This window comes from Lathyrus oleraceus, chromosome 5 (genome assembly GCF_024323335.1).
Source record: "Lathyrus oleraceus cultivar Zhongwan6 chromosome 5, CAAS_Psat_ZW6_1.0, whole genome shotgun sequence".
In the NCBI taxonomy this organism is placed as follows: Eukaryota; Viridiplantae; Streptophyta; class Magnoliopsida; order Fabales; family Fabaceae; genus Lathyrus; species Lathyrus oleraceus.
The window spans coordinates 109,625,372-109,643,259 of NC_066583.1; the positions used below are offsets into that span (position 1 = coordinate 109,625,372).

Sequence of the window (17,888 nt, forward strand, 5' to 3'; positions counted from 1 at the left end):
GTTGAGTTATGATGTGATTATTGGAGGTGTGACAATGTGTGTCACACCATGTCTTGTTCATGTTGTGGATTTTATTTACCATGCCATTTGATTGCCAATTGTTCTGAATTTTTTCATGTTGATTCTTCTGGATGTTAAGTTTGAGTGTGAATTTTTGTAGAAGTTTTGAGTACATTTCCAATTTGTTTGAGAATTTCTTTTCTGTTTGACCAATTTTGGACCTTTTGTGAGTCATGATCTTATATGATTTGTGAAATTCTTGATATGTATTGGATGGACTTGAAATTTTGTGGAGTGATCCTAGACATCTTGAAGTTTGTCATGGCTTTGGTTTGATTCATTTATCTTGCACCAATTCTGTTTTGTGCTTGCTTGAAGTTGATGCATGATTTTGTGCCTTGTATGAGCTTGTCTTGCCATTCCTTGACTTGATGAATTTCTTTGACATGCTTCCACTTATCCAAATTCCATGATTTTTGGTATGTTGCTCATTTGATGTGTTCTGTTTAGGCTTGATTTTCTTGGAATTTATTGAGCCATTTTTGATTTGATTTGAATTGGTTCATTCTGTTTACTCCAATGTGATTCCGATGTGTTTACTTTGACATGATTTGTTTATGAAATGAATTTGATGAATAGTTTTGATGTGAGACCAATTGGATGATGTTCTTATTTGATTAATCTTGATTCTTGTAAATTTTCATGTTCTGTTTTTGTCTATTTCTTCTCCTTTGACCCTAGGCCTTGGCCTAAGGGTTTGCTTCTCATGTTTGAGTTTATTTTCAGGTTGAAGAAGCAATTGCTTTAAGGAGGTTAATTCAAGTTGATTGAGTTTGGTTTATTTGATTGATATGGACTAACTTGATTTGTTTTGTAGGATGCTTTAGCTCACTTTAGTTGAGTTTGTGCTTGGCACATTGCATTGATTGATTGTACATTGTCTGTGGTTCTTATTTGTCTGTTTGATTTCTTAACTTGAGTACTGATGGAATTGGATTGATTTCAGGTACCTTAGTTGCTATAGTTCCTTTGTGAACTTGCTTTTGCTTTGCTTGATAGCTTAAGCATTGAGGTATAACATCTCTTCTTCATGTAGTCTGGAAGACCTGGCTTGTTACTCGGCCAGACACCTGTCTGAAGTCCTCCTTAAGAGGCAATGTTTGTGATTGTTTATCTTTGTCCCCAAGCAGGAAAAGTCCTTTTGATAAGGCAATTGGTAGATAGAAGAGATGTGTAGTCCATCTCCTACTATTCTGTGTGTCTTCCCTTTGCTCACATTACATGTTGTAGCATTGTGGGTCTTAACCCAAGATCTATAGAGTCATTAACTTGTGGAGAGAGTTCCAACTTTCTGAACTCCCACACCTTCTGATATTCAATGCTCTCTCTGACCAGAGATAAGAGCCATGAGGCACACCCCTCATATCCTTTCATCTGCTTCACCTTAACTCTCAATGTTAAGGTTAAGAGCACCACTTACCCCATTCCAGTTGACTTTAAAGTCTAACCCTTGCTTGAGCCTAACTGCTTGGTTATAGTGTGTGCTAAATGACTTTGTTTGATTGATTGCTTGGTTCATATGTACATGTTTGATTGTTTGCCTTTGTGCATTTATCATCATTAATTGTTCATTATTACATGGTCATCATTTCCTATCTTTGTGACTTGTATGAGCTTTTCCATTGAGGGATCAACTGTAAGTCCATTGATTGGCCATTGTTCCTATGATTTGGAAGGGATTGAGTGTAAGACCATTTCATTGGCCACTTATGTCATCTTTGCTTAGTGCTTCTGTTTGTTTGTTGTATGTGAGGATGCAATTGTAAGTCCATGTTGTTGGCATTTGTATTCCTATGATCATCCTGTGGAGATTGGAATAAGTCCAGATAGATTGGCATCTGATATCCATGTTTTGTTTTGCTTTGTGAGATTGGTATAAGTCCATTTATTGGTATCCGGTATCATTGTTTTGTTTTAGGAGATTGGTGTAAATCCATTGGTTGGTATCCGGTATCCGCTTTTGCTTTGTGAGATTGGAGTAAGTCCATTTATTGGCATCCGGTATCATGGTTTTGTTTTAGGAGATTGGTGTAAATCCATTTATTGGTATCCGGTATCCGCTTTTGTTTGTGAGACGGGTATAAGTCCATTGATGGCATCCGGTATCACCTTGTTTTTATTTTGCTTGCTTGTTTTGTTGCTTCATTCCAAAGGACACACTTGAATCATCTTCTATATGATTTCAAGAGGTGAACTTCTAGGAAGTTTTACACTCCTTCATCCATATCCTTTTTGTTTCAAAACCCTTTTCACTTGTTGACTTTTAAAACTTGTAAATACATATTGTGCAAATATCTTCATGTCTTTTCAAATTAGAAACCTGAACCTTAACTCCTTGACTTTTCAAATTCCACTTTTGATAACACTTCTTTCTGAATTGAATCTTAATCATACTTTGACCATATTTTGTGAATACTCGTAATCAATTAACTTCACTCATTCAATTGTTTTGGTGGCTTTGTCCATTGTTATGTTTTCATACATTAGCCATAGGTTTCAATTACCATAGTGGTTGATGTAAATCTTACCTTATCCTTAGTGAGTTGATTGTAAGTCTTCCATACTTATTATAGGGTTAACCCCTCACTAGTATGTTGAAGTCGTCCTCGCATGGTGGATTGTTGATTCAGGTTGAGTTTTCTCCCATTGGTAATGAAAAACCTTAGTGCTCTTGTTTTAAAATGAACCCATTCATATTTTGGAAATCTTTTAGCCGAACTACGGCGTTTTGATCCTTTACCTTTCATGGAAGGTACATAGGCAATGGGTTCATCCGTTCAAACACAAAAAATAATAAAATTGTACATTCTTTTCTCACCATCCCAATCATGTTTGCACAATATGTCATAAACAAATAAACTTTTTGTATACAACAAGTGTGAAAAGGGCTCCCTAGGAGTACCTAGGACGTTTTGGGTGCCTAACACCTTCCCATTGCGTAATTAACCCCTTACCCAGATTCTCTGATCTTTTCATTAGTTTTCTACGTGTAAAACTTCTTAGGCTTTTCTTCGCTTTTTAGCCAGTCCTTTGGATAAATAAAAGTGCGGTGGCGACTCGATTTCTTTGTATACTTTGCTTATGGTTTAATCAATAAATCATATAGCGACGAATACACCGCTACAGTAGGGAAACCTAAAAGGTTGGTAAAATCTTGAATGTTAAATTGATACTCCATGTTGAACATTCTGAACTGAATGAAACCTCTGCTTATTCCTTTTCCATGGCTGGGTAGATAGATCAGGGAGCTAAGGAATTCTAGCGTTAGTCTCCGGTAAGTGACAAATTGTCTTCAGATAGGAGTGGTTTCCCACCCTATTTGACTCAGCAAATACAAGACACTCTCTCTTAGTCCAAGGGCAGTCATTGCCCAATCATCAGCATACAAACTAGGTAGCATCTCTCTCTGTTAGTTCCTCAAACTTTTGTTTCTGAGCTTTCCCTCTGAATTTGATACCCATACGATCAATTTGTCCCATCAGGTTAGTGTTAGCTAGAGAAAAGAAAAACAAGAGTTTTAGTCAGGATTTGGCCAAATGCCGAAAGAAGAAAAGAAGAAAAATAACTTATAAGTTAAAATAAATTAAGAATGAATACTAAATAAAATTTAAAAGAATAATTAAAGAAGAAATAAAAATAAAAATATTTGTGGGTTGTCTCCCACGAAGCGCTTTGTTTAATGTCGCAAGCTCGACATAAAAACTATCAAATATAATCTATAACTTCTGGAGGCATTTCGTCTAAGTGCAGGACTTGTTAATCTTCAATGTTCTCTGCATAATGATAATGTTTTAGACGCTGCCCGTTTACGATAAATGGTTCTATAGATTTGCCTTTAATTTCCACAGCTCCACTTGGAAAGACATTGGTGATTTGGAAAGGGCCTGACCATCTAGAACGTAGTTTTCCTGGGAATAACTTAAGTCTAGAGTTGAACAAAAGGACTATATCGCCTTGTTTGAAGATTTTTCTGGATATACGTTTATCATGCCATTTTTTCGTTCTTTCTTTGTAGATTCTGGCATTTTCGTAGGCGTCTTGTCGAAGTTCCTCTAATTCGTTTATGTCAAGAATTCGCTTTTCACCAGCGGCCTTATAGTTTAAATTTAGATTTTTAATAGCCCAGTAGGCCTTATGTTCTAATTCTACCGGGAGGTGGCAAGATTTTCCATAAATAAGCTTAAATGGGGTTGTCCCTATGGGAGCTTTGTAAGCGGTTCGATATGCCCATAAAGCTTCCGGTAGTTTCGATGACCAGTCTTTCCTTGAGGTGGCGACTGTTTTTTCCAATATTTGTTTGATTTCTCTGTTAGACACCTCCACTTGTCCACTGGTTTGAGGATGGTAAGGTGTCGCTACTCTATGTCTCACACCATACTTAAACAGTAGTTTTTCGAGTATCTTAGATATGAAATGCGATCCACCATCACTGACTACTATTCTTGGGACACCAAATCTCGGAAATATTATATTCTTAAAGAGTCTAGTTACTACTCGTGTGTCGTTTGTTGGAGAAGTTATAGCTTCAATCCATTTTGATACGTAGTCAACCGCTACGAGTATGTACTTGTTACCGAAAGAAGGTGGAAAAGGTCCCATGAAATCTATTCCCCACACGTCGAAAATCTCTACTTCCAAAATGCCCTTTTGTGGCATCTCGTCACGTCTAGATATGTTTCATGTGCGTTGGCATCTATCACATTTCTTGATAGCCGCATGCACATCCTTCCATATGTTTGGCCAATAAAGACCGGCTTGTAGGATTTTGAAGCAGGTCTTGGATGTACTTGCATGTCCACCATAAGGAGCGAAGTGACAATGTTGGATTATATTTTCTATCTCTTCTTCAGGTATACACCGACGGAAAATACCATCGGGGCCTCTTTTGAAAAGTAAAGGGTCATCCCAGTAATAATGTTTTATGTCATGGAAGAATCGTTTCTTTTGTTGGTAAGATAAATTAGGTGGAACTATTCCGGCAGCTAAATAATTGACGAAGTCAGCGTACCATAGTGTAACACATATAGCCAAGGTGGTCTCTACCTGTTTATCAGCTTTATTTTCTTCCAAAGTAGCTATAAGTTTATCGTACGAGAAATCATCGTTGATCGGTGTTCTTTCCGGTTCCAGGTTTTCGAGTCTAGAGAGGTGATCTGCTACTACGTTTTCAGTTCCTTTCTTATCTTTGATTTCCAGATCGAATTCTTGTAGCAACAAGATCCACCTTAGGAGTCTAGGTTTAGCATCCTTTTTTGTTAAGAGGTACTTAATGGCGGCGTGGTCAGTGTAAACGATTATTTTAGCTCTGACCAAGTAAGAACGAAATTTATCTAGTGCAAATACTACTGCTAAGAGTTCTTTCTCGGTTGTGGCGTAATTCATTTGTGCTTCATCTAGAGTTCTACTTGCGTAATATATGACGTGAAGCTTTTTATCCTTTCGTTGTCCTAAAACAGCGCCCACGGCGTAATCACTTGCGTCACACATTATTTCGAATGGTTCATTCCAATCCGGGGTCTGCATTATGGGCGCAGAGATCAATGCTTGTTTAAGCGTTTGAAAGGCTTCTAAACATTTATTGTCAAAGATGAATTCAACATCTTTCATTAATAATCCGGTCAAAGGTTTAGTTATTTTAGAGAAGTCTTTAATGAATCGTCGGTAAAAACCGGCGTGTCCTAAGAAGCTTCGTATTTCCCTCACAGTTTTTGGAGGTTGAAGGTTTTCGATTACTTCTATTTTGGCTTTGTCTACTTCAATTCCTCTATTTGATATGATGTGTCCTAAAACAATTCCTTCTTGTACCATAAAGTGACATTTTTCCCAATTAAGTACTAGGTTTACTTTTACACATCGCTCTAGAACTCTTTCTAGGTTTTCAAGACATTCTTCAAAGCTTTGTCCGCATACGGAAAAATCGTCCATAAATACTTCCATGATATTTTCGAGAAAATCGGCGAATATTGCCATCATGTACCTTTGAAAGGTTGCGGGAGCATTGCACAAGCCAAACGGCATTCGTCGATAAGCGAAGGTACCAAAAGGACATGTGAATGTTGTCTTTTCTTGGTCATCAGGGTGAATTGGTATTTGAAAGAAGCCTGAGTAACCGTCTAGATAGCAGAAATGAGAATGTTTTGCTAATCGTTCTAACATCTGGTCTATGAATGGTAAAGGGAAATGATCTTTTCGGGTTGCTTTGTTTAGTTTCCTATAGTCAATGCACATTCTCCATCCCGATTCGATTCGTTTGGTTATAGTTTCTCCTTTTTCATTTTCAATAACTGTTATACCTTCTTTCTTTGGTACTACGTGTACAGGACTAACCCATTTGCTATCAGATATAGGATATATGATACCTGCTTCTAATAACTTTGTTACTTCCTTTTTCACTACCTCACTCAGGATCGGGTTTAGTCTCCTCTGATGTTCCCTAGAGGTTTTACAGTCTTCTTCTAGCATGATGCGGTGCATACAAATATAAGGACTTATTCCTTTAAGATCGGTGATGTTGTATCCTAGTGCGGTTGGATATTTTCTTAAGATATGTAGGATTTTTTCGGTTTCGAGTTTTCCTAGGTCTGCATTAACTATTACTGGTCGTTCAAGTTCTAAGTCTAGGAATTCATATCTCAGATTTTTGGGAAGTGTTTTCAGGTCGAGGGTTGGTTTCTTAAGGCATTGCGTAGGGTCCGGTGTTATTGCTAAACATTGGTTAAGTTTGTCTTCTACACGATAGTCAGACAATTTGTCATTTTCTAACTCTGTTTCTTTTATGCATTCATCGATGATATCCATGAAGTAACATGTGTCATCTATTGCAGGTGCTTTCAAAAATTGGGAGAGAATGAACTCAATTTTCTCTTCTCCTACTTCGAAAGTGAGTCGTCCTCGTTTTACGTCTATGATCGCACCGGCGGTTGCTAAGAATGGTCTTCCCAATATAATGGGTGTAACTTCATCTTCTCTAATGTCCATAATTGTAAAATCGGTTGGAATGTAGAATTGTCCTATGCGCACGGGAACGTTTTCAAGAATTCCTACAGGATGTCTAACGGAATGATCTGCTAATTGCACAGACATTTTAGTTGGTCTTAATTCTCCCATTTCCAGTTTCTTGCATATGGATAAAGGCATAACACTGATACCGGCTCCTAAATCGCATAGAGCTTTATCTATGACAAATTTTCCTATGTGACAGGGTATAGAGAAACTACCAGGATCCTTAAGTTTTGGAGGCATGTTCTGGATTATGGCGCTACATTCAGCAGTGAGTGTAACGGTTTCGCTATCTTCAAGTTTCCTTTTATTAGAAAGAGTTTCTTTTAAGAACTTAGCATATGAGGGCATCTGCGTAATAGCTTCTGTAAACGGAATTGTGACGTTTAATTGTTTCAGTAGGTCAACAAATTTTTTAAATTGACCCGCGTCTTTGGTTTTAATAAGCCTTTGAGGGTAAGGGATAGGTGGTTTATAAGGTGGTGGAGGTACATAAGGTTCTTTCTTTTCTACGGTTTCCTTATTACTCTCTTCCTTTTCCTTAGGTTTACTTTCTTCCTCAGTTGACTTTTTAGAGTTTTGGTTTTCCATCCTTGGATCAGACGGTCCTTCTACTTCCGTTCCACTTCTTAATATGATTGCATGAACGTGGCTTTTCGGGTTAGGTTGGGGCTATCCAGGAAATGTACCAGTTGGGGCAGCAGTAAGCGCTTGTTGTTGAGCTACTTGTGAGATTTGTGTTTCCAGCATTTTGTTATGGGTGGCCAGGGCATCCACTTTACTTGCTAGTTGTTTAATTTGTTCGCTAGTGTATACATTCTGGTTTAAGAAATCTTTATTGGTTTGTTGTTGAGAAGCTATGAAGTTCTCCATCATGATTTCCAAGTTGGATTTCCTAGGAACGTTATTGTTAGGTGTAGATGGGATCGGCTTTTGATATCCCGGAGGTATAGCTGGGGCTTGACTTGGAGCTTGTCCTGGTGCGTATAAAGCATTATTACTCTTATATGAAAAATTAGGATGGTTCTTCCAGTTAGAGTTATAGGTATGCGAGTAGGGATTTCCTTGAGCATAATTCACTTGCTCTGCTTGGATTCCTGTTAGGAGTTGACAATCTGCAGGAGTGTGACCTTGGATTCCACAGACTTCGCAATTCTGAGTTGCGGCAACCACGGTGGCTGGAGGCGATACATTTAAACTTTCAATTTTCTGGGCCAGAGCATCCACTTTTGCATTAACATGGTCAAGGCTACTTATCTCGTACATGCCACTTTTCGTTTGAGGTTTTTCTACCATTGTTCGGTCGCTTCCCCACTGATAATGGTTTTGGGCCATGCTTTCGATAAGTTGATAAGCATCGACATAAGGTTTATCCATAAGCGCACCACCTGCGGCGGCGTCTATTGTTAACCTTGTGTTGTATAAGAGACCATTATAGAAGGTATGAATTACTAACCAGTCCTCTAAACCATGGTGTGGACAAAGTCTCATCATGTCTTTGTATCTTTCCCATGCTTCGAAAAGAGACTCGTTATCTTTCTGTTTAAATCCATTTATCTGGGCTCTCAACATAGCTGTTTTGCTTGGAGGAAAATATCGGGCAAGAAAGACTTTCTTCAACTCGTTCCATGTGGTGATTGAGTTGGAAGGAAGAGACTGAAGCCATCTTCTAGCTTTATCTCTTAACGAGAAAGGAAAGAGACGAAGTCGAATTGCCTCTGAAGTGACACCATTAGCTTTAACAGTATCAGCGTATTGGACAAATACGGATAAATGAAGGTTTGGATCCTCGGTAGGATTTCCAGAGAATTGGTTCTGTTGCACTGCTTGTAGCAGCGAAGGCTTAAGTTCGAAGTTGTTTGCTTCGATTGCGGGTGGAGCAATACTCGAATGCGGCTCATCTTGCGATGGAGCGGCATAATCTCGAAGAGCACGAGCTGGTTCTGCCATCTCGGGTATCGGCGAAGGAAGAAGATTTTTGAGGTCGGGCACTTCGATAGGAGGGAGATTGTTTGCAGCAAGATATTCCCGAATTCGTCGTAAGACTCGGAGATATAGTTCAATGTCGTTGATTCGTAAGTAAAACGGCTCGCCTTGTGAGCGAGTGTGTGGCATACAAATCAACAAAAGAAAAAATGAAAAATAAAAATTGCCTTAGTCTCTACAGCGTAACAAGAGAGTTACGATATCGACTAAATAATAGTCCCCAACAACGGCGCCAAAAACTTGATCGCGACTTTATGAGTCGAATTGGGGTATTAACTTCAAGTGCACAGTTCTATCGCGTAGTTTTAAAAGATATCGATCCCACAGGGACTTATGAATCGATATACCGTTTTCTAAGGTTACTTCGTAAAGCTAAGGCGGATGATACTTTAATTGTTTGGGGGAAAAGTAAAACTAAAATTAGATCTAAGTTAAATATTAATTAAGCGGATATCGGTATGTAGTTCGTCGTAATTAGGGAATCAAATCTTCGTTGGTTTCTTGGTTTTAAAATAAATCTTTTCAGTAGACACTATTGATTAAAAATCTTATCTCAAACTCTCGCTCTGTTGAATAGACTATGACTTTATATTAACGTAGCAGTCACTTATTAGTTAAGTCCAAAATCACTTTTTGAAAACAATAGAATCTATAGAAACTCTTTTTATTAAAATAATAACCGTTTAAACACCCTCGTCTCAAACTCTCGCTCTGTTGATTTAGATTATATAATTAAACTTAAATGCTTAACTCTCGTCCTCACATTCAACCTTTAAAAATACTTTTTGAAAAAGATTAGAATTTAATTAACTCTAAAAATTGCTTTCGCCCTGATTTAGAATTAATGTCCAATTTACACTGTCTAATTAAAACTCAAACTTTCGTTCTATTGATTTTAACTTCTTTATGTCTTTTACTCTCGTACAAAAACTTTGGGATTAATCCTGTAAATTGAGGCCATAAAAAGAGTGACTTTATTTTTAAATGAAATTAAACCAACTTAGTTTCGATTCCTTCATTCCGCTTACTTTACATACCGATATCTAATTTAATTAGTCGGACATGCTAAACAGGTCTAAACAATCATCATGCTTAAATAAAACCATCTCAGGCAAACAATATAAATAAACAGCAATACAGAGCATATATAAATTAAAACAATAAATTAAAGAACCTGGATAATTAATAGCAATCTTGAACACTCCACCACAGACCGGTTGGATTTGTTCTTGAACTCTTCAATCAGACAGGAAAATAAAAGCGAAAGAATAAAATACTATGATCTAACGTAAGGTTAGATCCAGTAAAAGATACACAATAGTTTCCGGTGTAGAAACTATTGTGTGAAAAATTAATTAAGTGCTTGAAAATTAACTGGAAAAGAAAAGGAAATAAAAGTTGCTATGGAGGTAGAATGCTGAAAAAAATAGAAAGTAGTAAAAATAAAGCTATGCCAAAAACTGCCAAAAATTCTGAACTCTTTAGGGTTCCATAATTGGTCCTATTTATACCAATCCAATAAGTGACCGTTTCCTTCAAAGCCCATTTCGTTTGCTTCAACGAGTCTACTGGTCAAGCGGAGGAAAAGGAGTAACGTGCCTTCTGTTACGCGTCAAACCCAAAAATATAGGAATGGGGGTGTGACGGTCGTCACACCTTGTGTTACGTTCGTAACACTTAGCAGGGGGCGTGACGCTCGTCACGCCTTGTGTTGCGTTCGTCACAGGTTCAACGCTCTTGACTTGTAATTGTGGGCTGGGCTTTTGCTTTCCTCGTCTTTTTGCACCCCTTTTCTTCTTTTTTCACTTTTGCTTCAAATAAATTACCTGAGATAAATAGAAGGAAAAATACCAAGTAATCTCGAATAAAATGAAATAAATTGAAACAAATAATAATATAATTTAATTAAATCGAGTCCAAAAATGTGATATTATTTCATGTTATCACTAGGATTGACTCACTTAGGGAAGATGGACCAGCAAGAGGTCAACTTCTTTAAGTCCCCAACAGAGTCGCCAGTTGTCGCATCCGCGAAAAACAACCGGCGGGAAAAAAAGACACAAACAGAGCCGCCACCGTGCGTTATTTATCCCAAAGAAGGGAAAGGAAACGCTCGAAGTAAACCTGGAAAGGAAATGGTCTTGCGACCGGAGATTACAAGGTACGGGAGTCGGTTACGCAAGGGGAAGGTATTAGCACCCCTCACGTCCGTCGTACTCGACAGGATCCACGCTCAAGAGAATAGAATAAGGTTGCTGAATAACTGCTCAAAAAGAATGCACACACACTGGAATAAAACACAGATGGAAGAAGACGGAAGCGGACTCGGCAGGATGTCGCATCCTGGGCCTACGTAGTTTGTCAGAAACAAACATCAGAGTCGACGTAGTTCGGGGAAATGGGAAAAGGGCTCGCTAGGATATCGCGTCCTATGCCTACGTATCTCATCTGGAATGAGAATCAGAGCTATCGTAGTTCGGCTAACGCACGCCGAAACAAAACACAACACAAAGACGCTGAGACGTCAAAAGAAACACACAACAAGAAATGGACTGCCAATGGCTGGTCTTACGTCCGACTCCAAACAACAAACACAAACAGGAAACCGAATGCCAATGGCTGGACTTACATCAGACTCCAAACAAAGAAACACAAACAGGAAACCGAATGCCAATTGCTAGACTTACATTAGACTCCAAACAAAGAAACACAAACAGGAAACCGAATGCCAATTGATGGACTTACATCAGACTCCAAGCACACAACAAATAGGAAACGGAATGTCAATCGCTGGTCTTACATCCAACTCCTAACACACACAAAAAGGTTATCAAACAGACAAACTAATATGGAGTCTGGAACTCGAGCCTAATAGCCGTCAAGAAAACACACACAAAAAAGAAAAGGTTGCCCGGAGAGATCTCGCACTATCTCCTGCCTACGTACCTCATCTGGTATGAGGATCAGGGCAACGTAGTTCCCCTTAATAGGGGAGAAACTTTCTCCTAACCAGAGACCAAGGGAATAACGGACTAAAAGGGAGACTGACTCGAGCCTAATAGTCGTCATGCAAATTATAACTCTAGGTTGAGGTCTCTAACAAGAGTTTGACTCACACAGGCAGTGAGTCAACTCAAGTCTATCTCTACGTACGTTCAACTTCCTCGAAAGTTGATCATACGACTCCTACAGAAAGCAGATAAACATCAAAAGCAATCACCACACGCTATATGCAAACAAGCGGCTCATACAAGGCTGGGCTTTAGTTAAGGGGTCATATCGACCTTGACAAACAAGCCAAATAATGGAAGGGGTGTCTGAGGCTCTTAACCACTAACATTGACCGTCAGGGTGAGCAGATGAAATGGGAGATGAGGGTTAGACCTCATAGCTCTTAACCCGGCCTAGGTGAGCTTTAATCAAAGAAGGTGTGGGGGTCCAGAATGAGGGACCCTATTCCACATGACTAAAATAACAAGATTTTGGGTGTTTATTCAAATTGCATCAGCACGTAGTGCGAGCAAAATGAAAGACTCAACTGAATAGCAGGGGATGGATTGCACATCCCTTTTATCTACCAATCGCCTCTTCACTTAGGAGGTCTTAACATGTAACCATGCCTCATTGAGGTCTTTAGCACAAACTTAAACAAACAAAAACATGGCCTCTTAAGGAGGGCTTCAGACAGGTGCCTGCCAAAAGAAATGGCAGCTCTTCCAGACTACATGGAGGATAGAATGGTTACCTAGGTGGTATGCCAACCACAAGCAAAGCAAATCAAATCAAGCAATGAGTTAAAGCGGCTAAATTACCTGTAAGAAAGTCCAACAATCAGTATTCACATTCAGACATCCAAACAGAAAACAGACAAAACCAGCAGTGGTTTCCAATATGTACACAAAACAAGGTGCAAAGTGCAATCAACTCAAATTGTTTCATCATTCAAGTGACCTGCAAAACAGCAAGGTTAGTTAACCAAAGTAACTTGCATCTCAAGTAAGGAGATCATATCATCCATGAGGACTAATTGCTTGAACCTGAAAGGCAAAGCTCAAATTGTGAGTACAAACCCCTAGGGCAAAGCCTAGGGTCAAAGTCAAAGCAAAAAGTCAAAACAGCAACCAATATTCACCATAAAGCACATTTAATCAATTAAGAACATGTCCTAAAAAGGACCAAGTCTAAAGCATTAAGCAAAGTCATCACATGAGCAAGCTATGGCAAAGACAATTTCAAAGCACACAATTGGTCATCAAGAATGAAAATTCCAAATTAAAACAGAAATGAATCAAACAATCCTGGAAATTTTTATGAGCATACAACATGTCAAACACAATCATCATGCCAAAAATTAGAATCAACAGAGTTCAATTGGCCTAGAAATGAAAATGCACAAGTATGACATCAAATTGTGTGACACACATTGTCACACCATACAATCATGTGTCTAAAACAGAGATGAAAAATGATAAAAATGCACAACCAAGCCTCAAAAATCATGCAACATGTTGGGAATCATCACACCAAATTTCAAGTCAATTGGCCAATGTATGAGCATTTCACATCAATTTGAATGAGGCATGGTACATTTTGCATATATGATCAATCAACAGTCCACAATTAAAATTCCAGAAATGATAAAATCATGAAATTCATATAAAAAAATAAAGGACATCAAGGTGAACATTTTGCAAAAAATTGGAGGTGATTTGGATTTGTTTTCAAATTGTTATGAATTTTTGAAGTTGACATGAAAATATATGAATTAATAAAGAAAATATATGTTAAATGGAGGGAAATGTAAGAATGGTTGAGCAATTTGAAAACTGCTGGAGGCTGGAATCGAAGCATGTACAAGCGCTTCCCAAAACACGGTCGTTTTGGCTATGAGGAATTAAAATGAAAAAAATGAAGAAACGCGCTCCGTGGGAATCGAAGCAGGTACGCGCTAGCATGGCAAAACGGCGTCGTTTAAGGCACAAGCCCTAGGCGCAAGTTGCAGGCGGTGGTTCTACTGTTCCAGGCGGTGGTTCTACTATTCATGTCCAGAATTTTTTTTGCAGAATTTGTCATGGCTTATACCGTTGGAAAGCTTATCTCACAAGGAGCACGAATCTACCACTAATTTGGCCTAAAACATCATATATTTCAAGAATCGAAGGAAAGAAACATTGGATCTACAAACTTTAATTCAACATAACTCTCTCAATTTTCATCCAAATTTCATGAAATTTATATCAGTGTGATCAGCAAGCAAAGATCTACAAGTCTATGCACATAAAAAGGAGAATTAAGAGATTCGAAAACCTAACCTCTTGAAGAGCAGTCCAATGAAACAGTGGATTTGAGGTCTTGCAAGTATCCAGATCCACTCCTGAGGTGATGTTATGAAGCTTTGTGCGTGAATTGAGGCTTGGAGATGCTTGGATCTAGCTCAAAAGTCAGTTTCCATCTTCATGTTCTTGAGCTTCATGTGCTTGATTCTTGGTGAAATTCTTCAAATCAAAGCTTGACCTGCATTCAATGATGATCAGAGAACAAGAATATCCAATAAAATCAAGGTGTTATGTGGAAGAAATTGAAGTTTCAATTGAGAGCAAAAATGGAGGGAAAAGCAAATCTAGATCTAGAACTTGTGTAAACTGAAAGTTCTGTTATGATTAGCCTTTTATATGCTATGTTAATCACATTGCTAATGATGCTTAGACTTGGCTAATGAAAATTTAATGCAAAATAAGGTGTTATGCACAATTGGAAATTTCACCCTATGCATGGCCATTATGAACGTGAACAGTAGCATGCATGGTGTATTTTCACTTAAAATGATCTCCTGAACATGATGGAATGGCTAGAAAACTCACATGATCAACCAAATTTAAATTCATGATTTTCCCTCCAAAATGCATGTGAATGAGCACATGATCATGTGAACCTTTTTCATGCAATGCAATGATAGATTTGGAAAATATAGGTCATGAGAAGAAATTTGCAAAAAGAGTGGCTTCATTTGGAGATTTGAGTCAAAAGTTATGGCACTTTGAAGTTCCATGTACACTTGGCAATCATTTGATCATAATTCTTCAACCATTCATCAGATGCTCATGATCTTGGACTTTTTGGAAATGGAAGAGAAATATCTTCAACTTTCATGTTGGACAATATTTCATTTGAAGCTTCTCTGATGTTGGAAAGTCAAGTTGAATGTGAACCAAAAACTTGTTATTTTTGGAAACTTTCAATTACAGGTCATTTTCCATTTTGGGAAACTTTTGATCTGACTTCAAATTCTTCAAGATATGTGTTTGACATGATGAATAAACCTCTTTGGGACATGAATGAAGTGTCTCAAACCATTTCTCCCCCTCCTAGCCCTCAGTTGACTTTCAGTTGACTTTTATGGGGCCCAGATGACTTGAAACTGCACTGTGGACTTTGAGCCTCTACCACCTGAGGAAATGGCTCAGAAATGAAACCCCTAGCCCATATAATCTCTCCTCATAACCATGTGATCTTCATCATAAACAAACACCTCATTTCCTTGAGAATCCCTGGTTGGAATAGAAGTCATTGATTAGGGCTGACCAGAGGTCAAAACCCTAATCCAAAGGAAACTGATCATGAATCATGAAGCCCTTGGTGATGATAGAACCATGATGATGGTGACATATCCTTGCAACCAAGATAATGCTCAACATTTGAAGGATTAGGAAACCCTAATTGAAGTGCACACCCTCAGGTGGTTGACAATCAGTCCATAGAAACCCTCAGGCTTGAACCACATCACTTCTCCATCTCTAAAAAGACTTTGGAGGATGACTTCATTATTTCCACATGATATGGAATATGCAAATGCCTAATGTCCTAAAACATGAAATGCAATATGCTAAACTAGTCCCAAGAAGAGGAGGGCAAATTTTGAGGTGTTACACATTCTTCCATGCAATAAGGGATTTTATGATCTTTGCATTGCTACATGTCCACACAAAAGCTTTGCACATAGAGTCAATCTTATGGGTCATCTTTTTAGGCAAAGGGAAGCATTTCATCCTATAAGTAGTTATGGCAACCATTACACTTTTAATCAGCTGAACTCTTCTAGCATGAATAAGTAAACGAGCACTCCAATGAGTAATTATACTCATGATCTTGTCAATCAATGGGTTATATTGATGAACTGTTAACTTTTTTCCAGTCAAAGGTACTCCTAAATATTTGAAAGGAGGGGTTTCTTCTTTGAAACTGGTTAACTTCACAATGCCATCTCTGGTTTTGTCATCAACCGCACCAATATAGCCTTTGCATTTGGCCGAATTTATATTTAAACCTGTGGACCTGGAGAAGTTATGAAGGAAGTCATAATCAGCTCAACAAATTTTTTGCCTCCTCTTGAGAAGAGAAGCAAATCATCAACAAAACAAAGATTAATAATTTCAAGTCTTTCACACTTATAATGGAAACTATAGTCAGTCTTGTTTTTCAACTTGTGCAGACATTTATGCAAGTATTCCACGAATATAACAAAGAGCAATGGAGATATGGGATCACCTTTGTAACACCTCAAAATTTGCCCTCCTCTCTTGGGACTAGCTTAACATATTGCATTTCATTTTTTAGGTCATTAGTCATTACATACTTGCATATCATGTGACAACATTGGGCAAGTCATCCTCCTAGGTCTTGATCAGAAGATGAAGAGGTTAAGAGATTCAAGCCTAAGGGTTTCATGGATTGATCACTAACCATCTGAGGGTGTGTGTTTCAAATTAGGGTTTCTTGGTTCCTCAAGGAGGTTGAGCTTGATCTTGGTAGCAATGATACATCATCATCATCATGGTCTTGTCATCATCAAGAGATTCATTGTGCTTGATCAGATTCCTTGAGATTAGGGTTTTGACCTCTGGTCAACCCTAATCATCTGTATTGTGCCAATCAGGGCTTGTCAAGGAGATGAGGTCTTCATGGAGATGAGGGATCATTCTATGGTTTCAATGAGATTATGAAATCTAGGGTTTCATGTTTGAGCTATTTCATCAGGAGATTGAAGCTTAACTTGATCAGTGCATGGCAAATTCATATATCGGTCAACAAAGGTCAACCAGAGGTCAACTGATGGATTTGGAGGTGGGAGAGAGTTAGAGACACTTCATTCATGTCCAAAAAAGTTTCATTTGACATTTCAAACATCAACATTGAAGAAAATAAAGTCAGATGAAGACTTTCCAAAAATAGAAAGTGACTTGTAATCCAAAATTGCCAAAAATGGAAAGGTTTTCTCCTTAAAATTACATGTCCAAAAATGCTTCAAATGAAATTTTGTCCAACATAAACGTTGTAGATCTTGCTCTCACCTTTCCAAAAAGTCCAAGAACATGAATTTCTCATTTGTGGTTGGCAAGTTATGGATCAATCTTGGTCAAGAAAAGTTGAATTTCAAAAGTGCATAACTTTTGATTCACAAGGCCAAATGGAGTGAGACTTTTTGGAGCAATTTTTTGTTGATGTCCTCTATCCAAAACAAGCATTACATGTCATGAAAACTCATCACACAAAAAGTGCATTTTTCATGTGAACTTAATTTGAAAAGTGGAGGGAAAAAGTGAATTTGAGAACTATGCTTTGTATTCATGTTTTTCCAATTGCCTTGGCCTTAAAACAGGTTTTTAAACTTGCTCCAAACCAGACATTGCACTGTTACATTGATATGAGCACATGTGAGGGTGGATTGCAAATTGGTCACAAAACTTGGTTTTCACTTAAACCTTTGCAATTACACTAATCATGATTAGCAACATGTTTAACATCACATATAAAAGCTAAATCATAACTGTTTCATTGCTAATCAT

The 17,888-nt window shown here is 38.1% G+C and overlaps 1 non-coding gene across 1 annotated transcript; it reads left to right on the top strand.

Annotated features, from left to right (window-relative positions):
• The first annotated feature begins 8,524 nt into the window (after window positions 1-8,524).
• On the top strand, window positions 8,525-8,631 carry LOC127088456 (small nucleolar RNA R71). The gene has a single exon (XR_007790291.1). It is a non-coding gene; the product is annotated as a small nucleolar RNA R71 (small nucleolar RNA).
• Window positions 8,632-17,888: the final 9,257 nt, after the last annotated feature.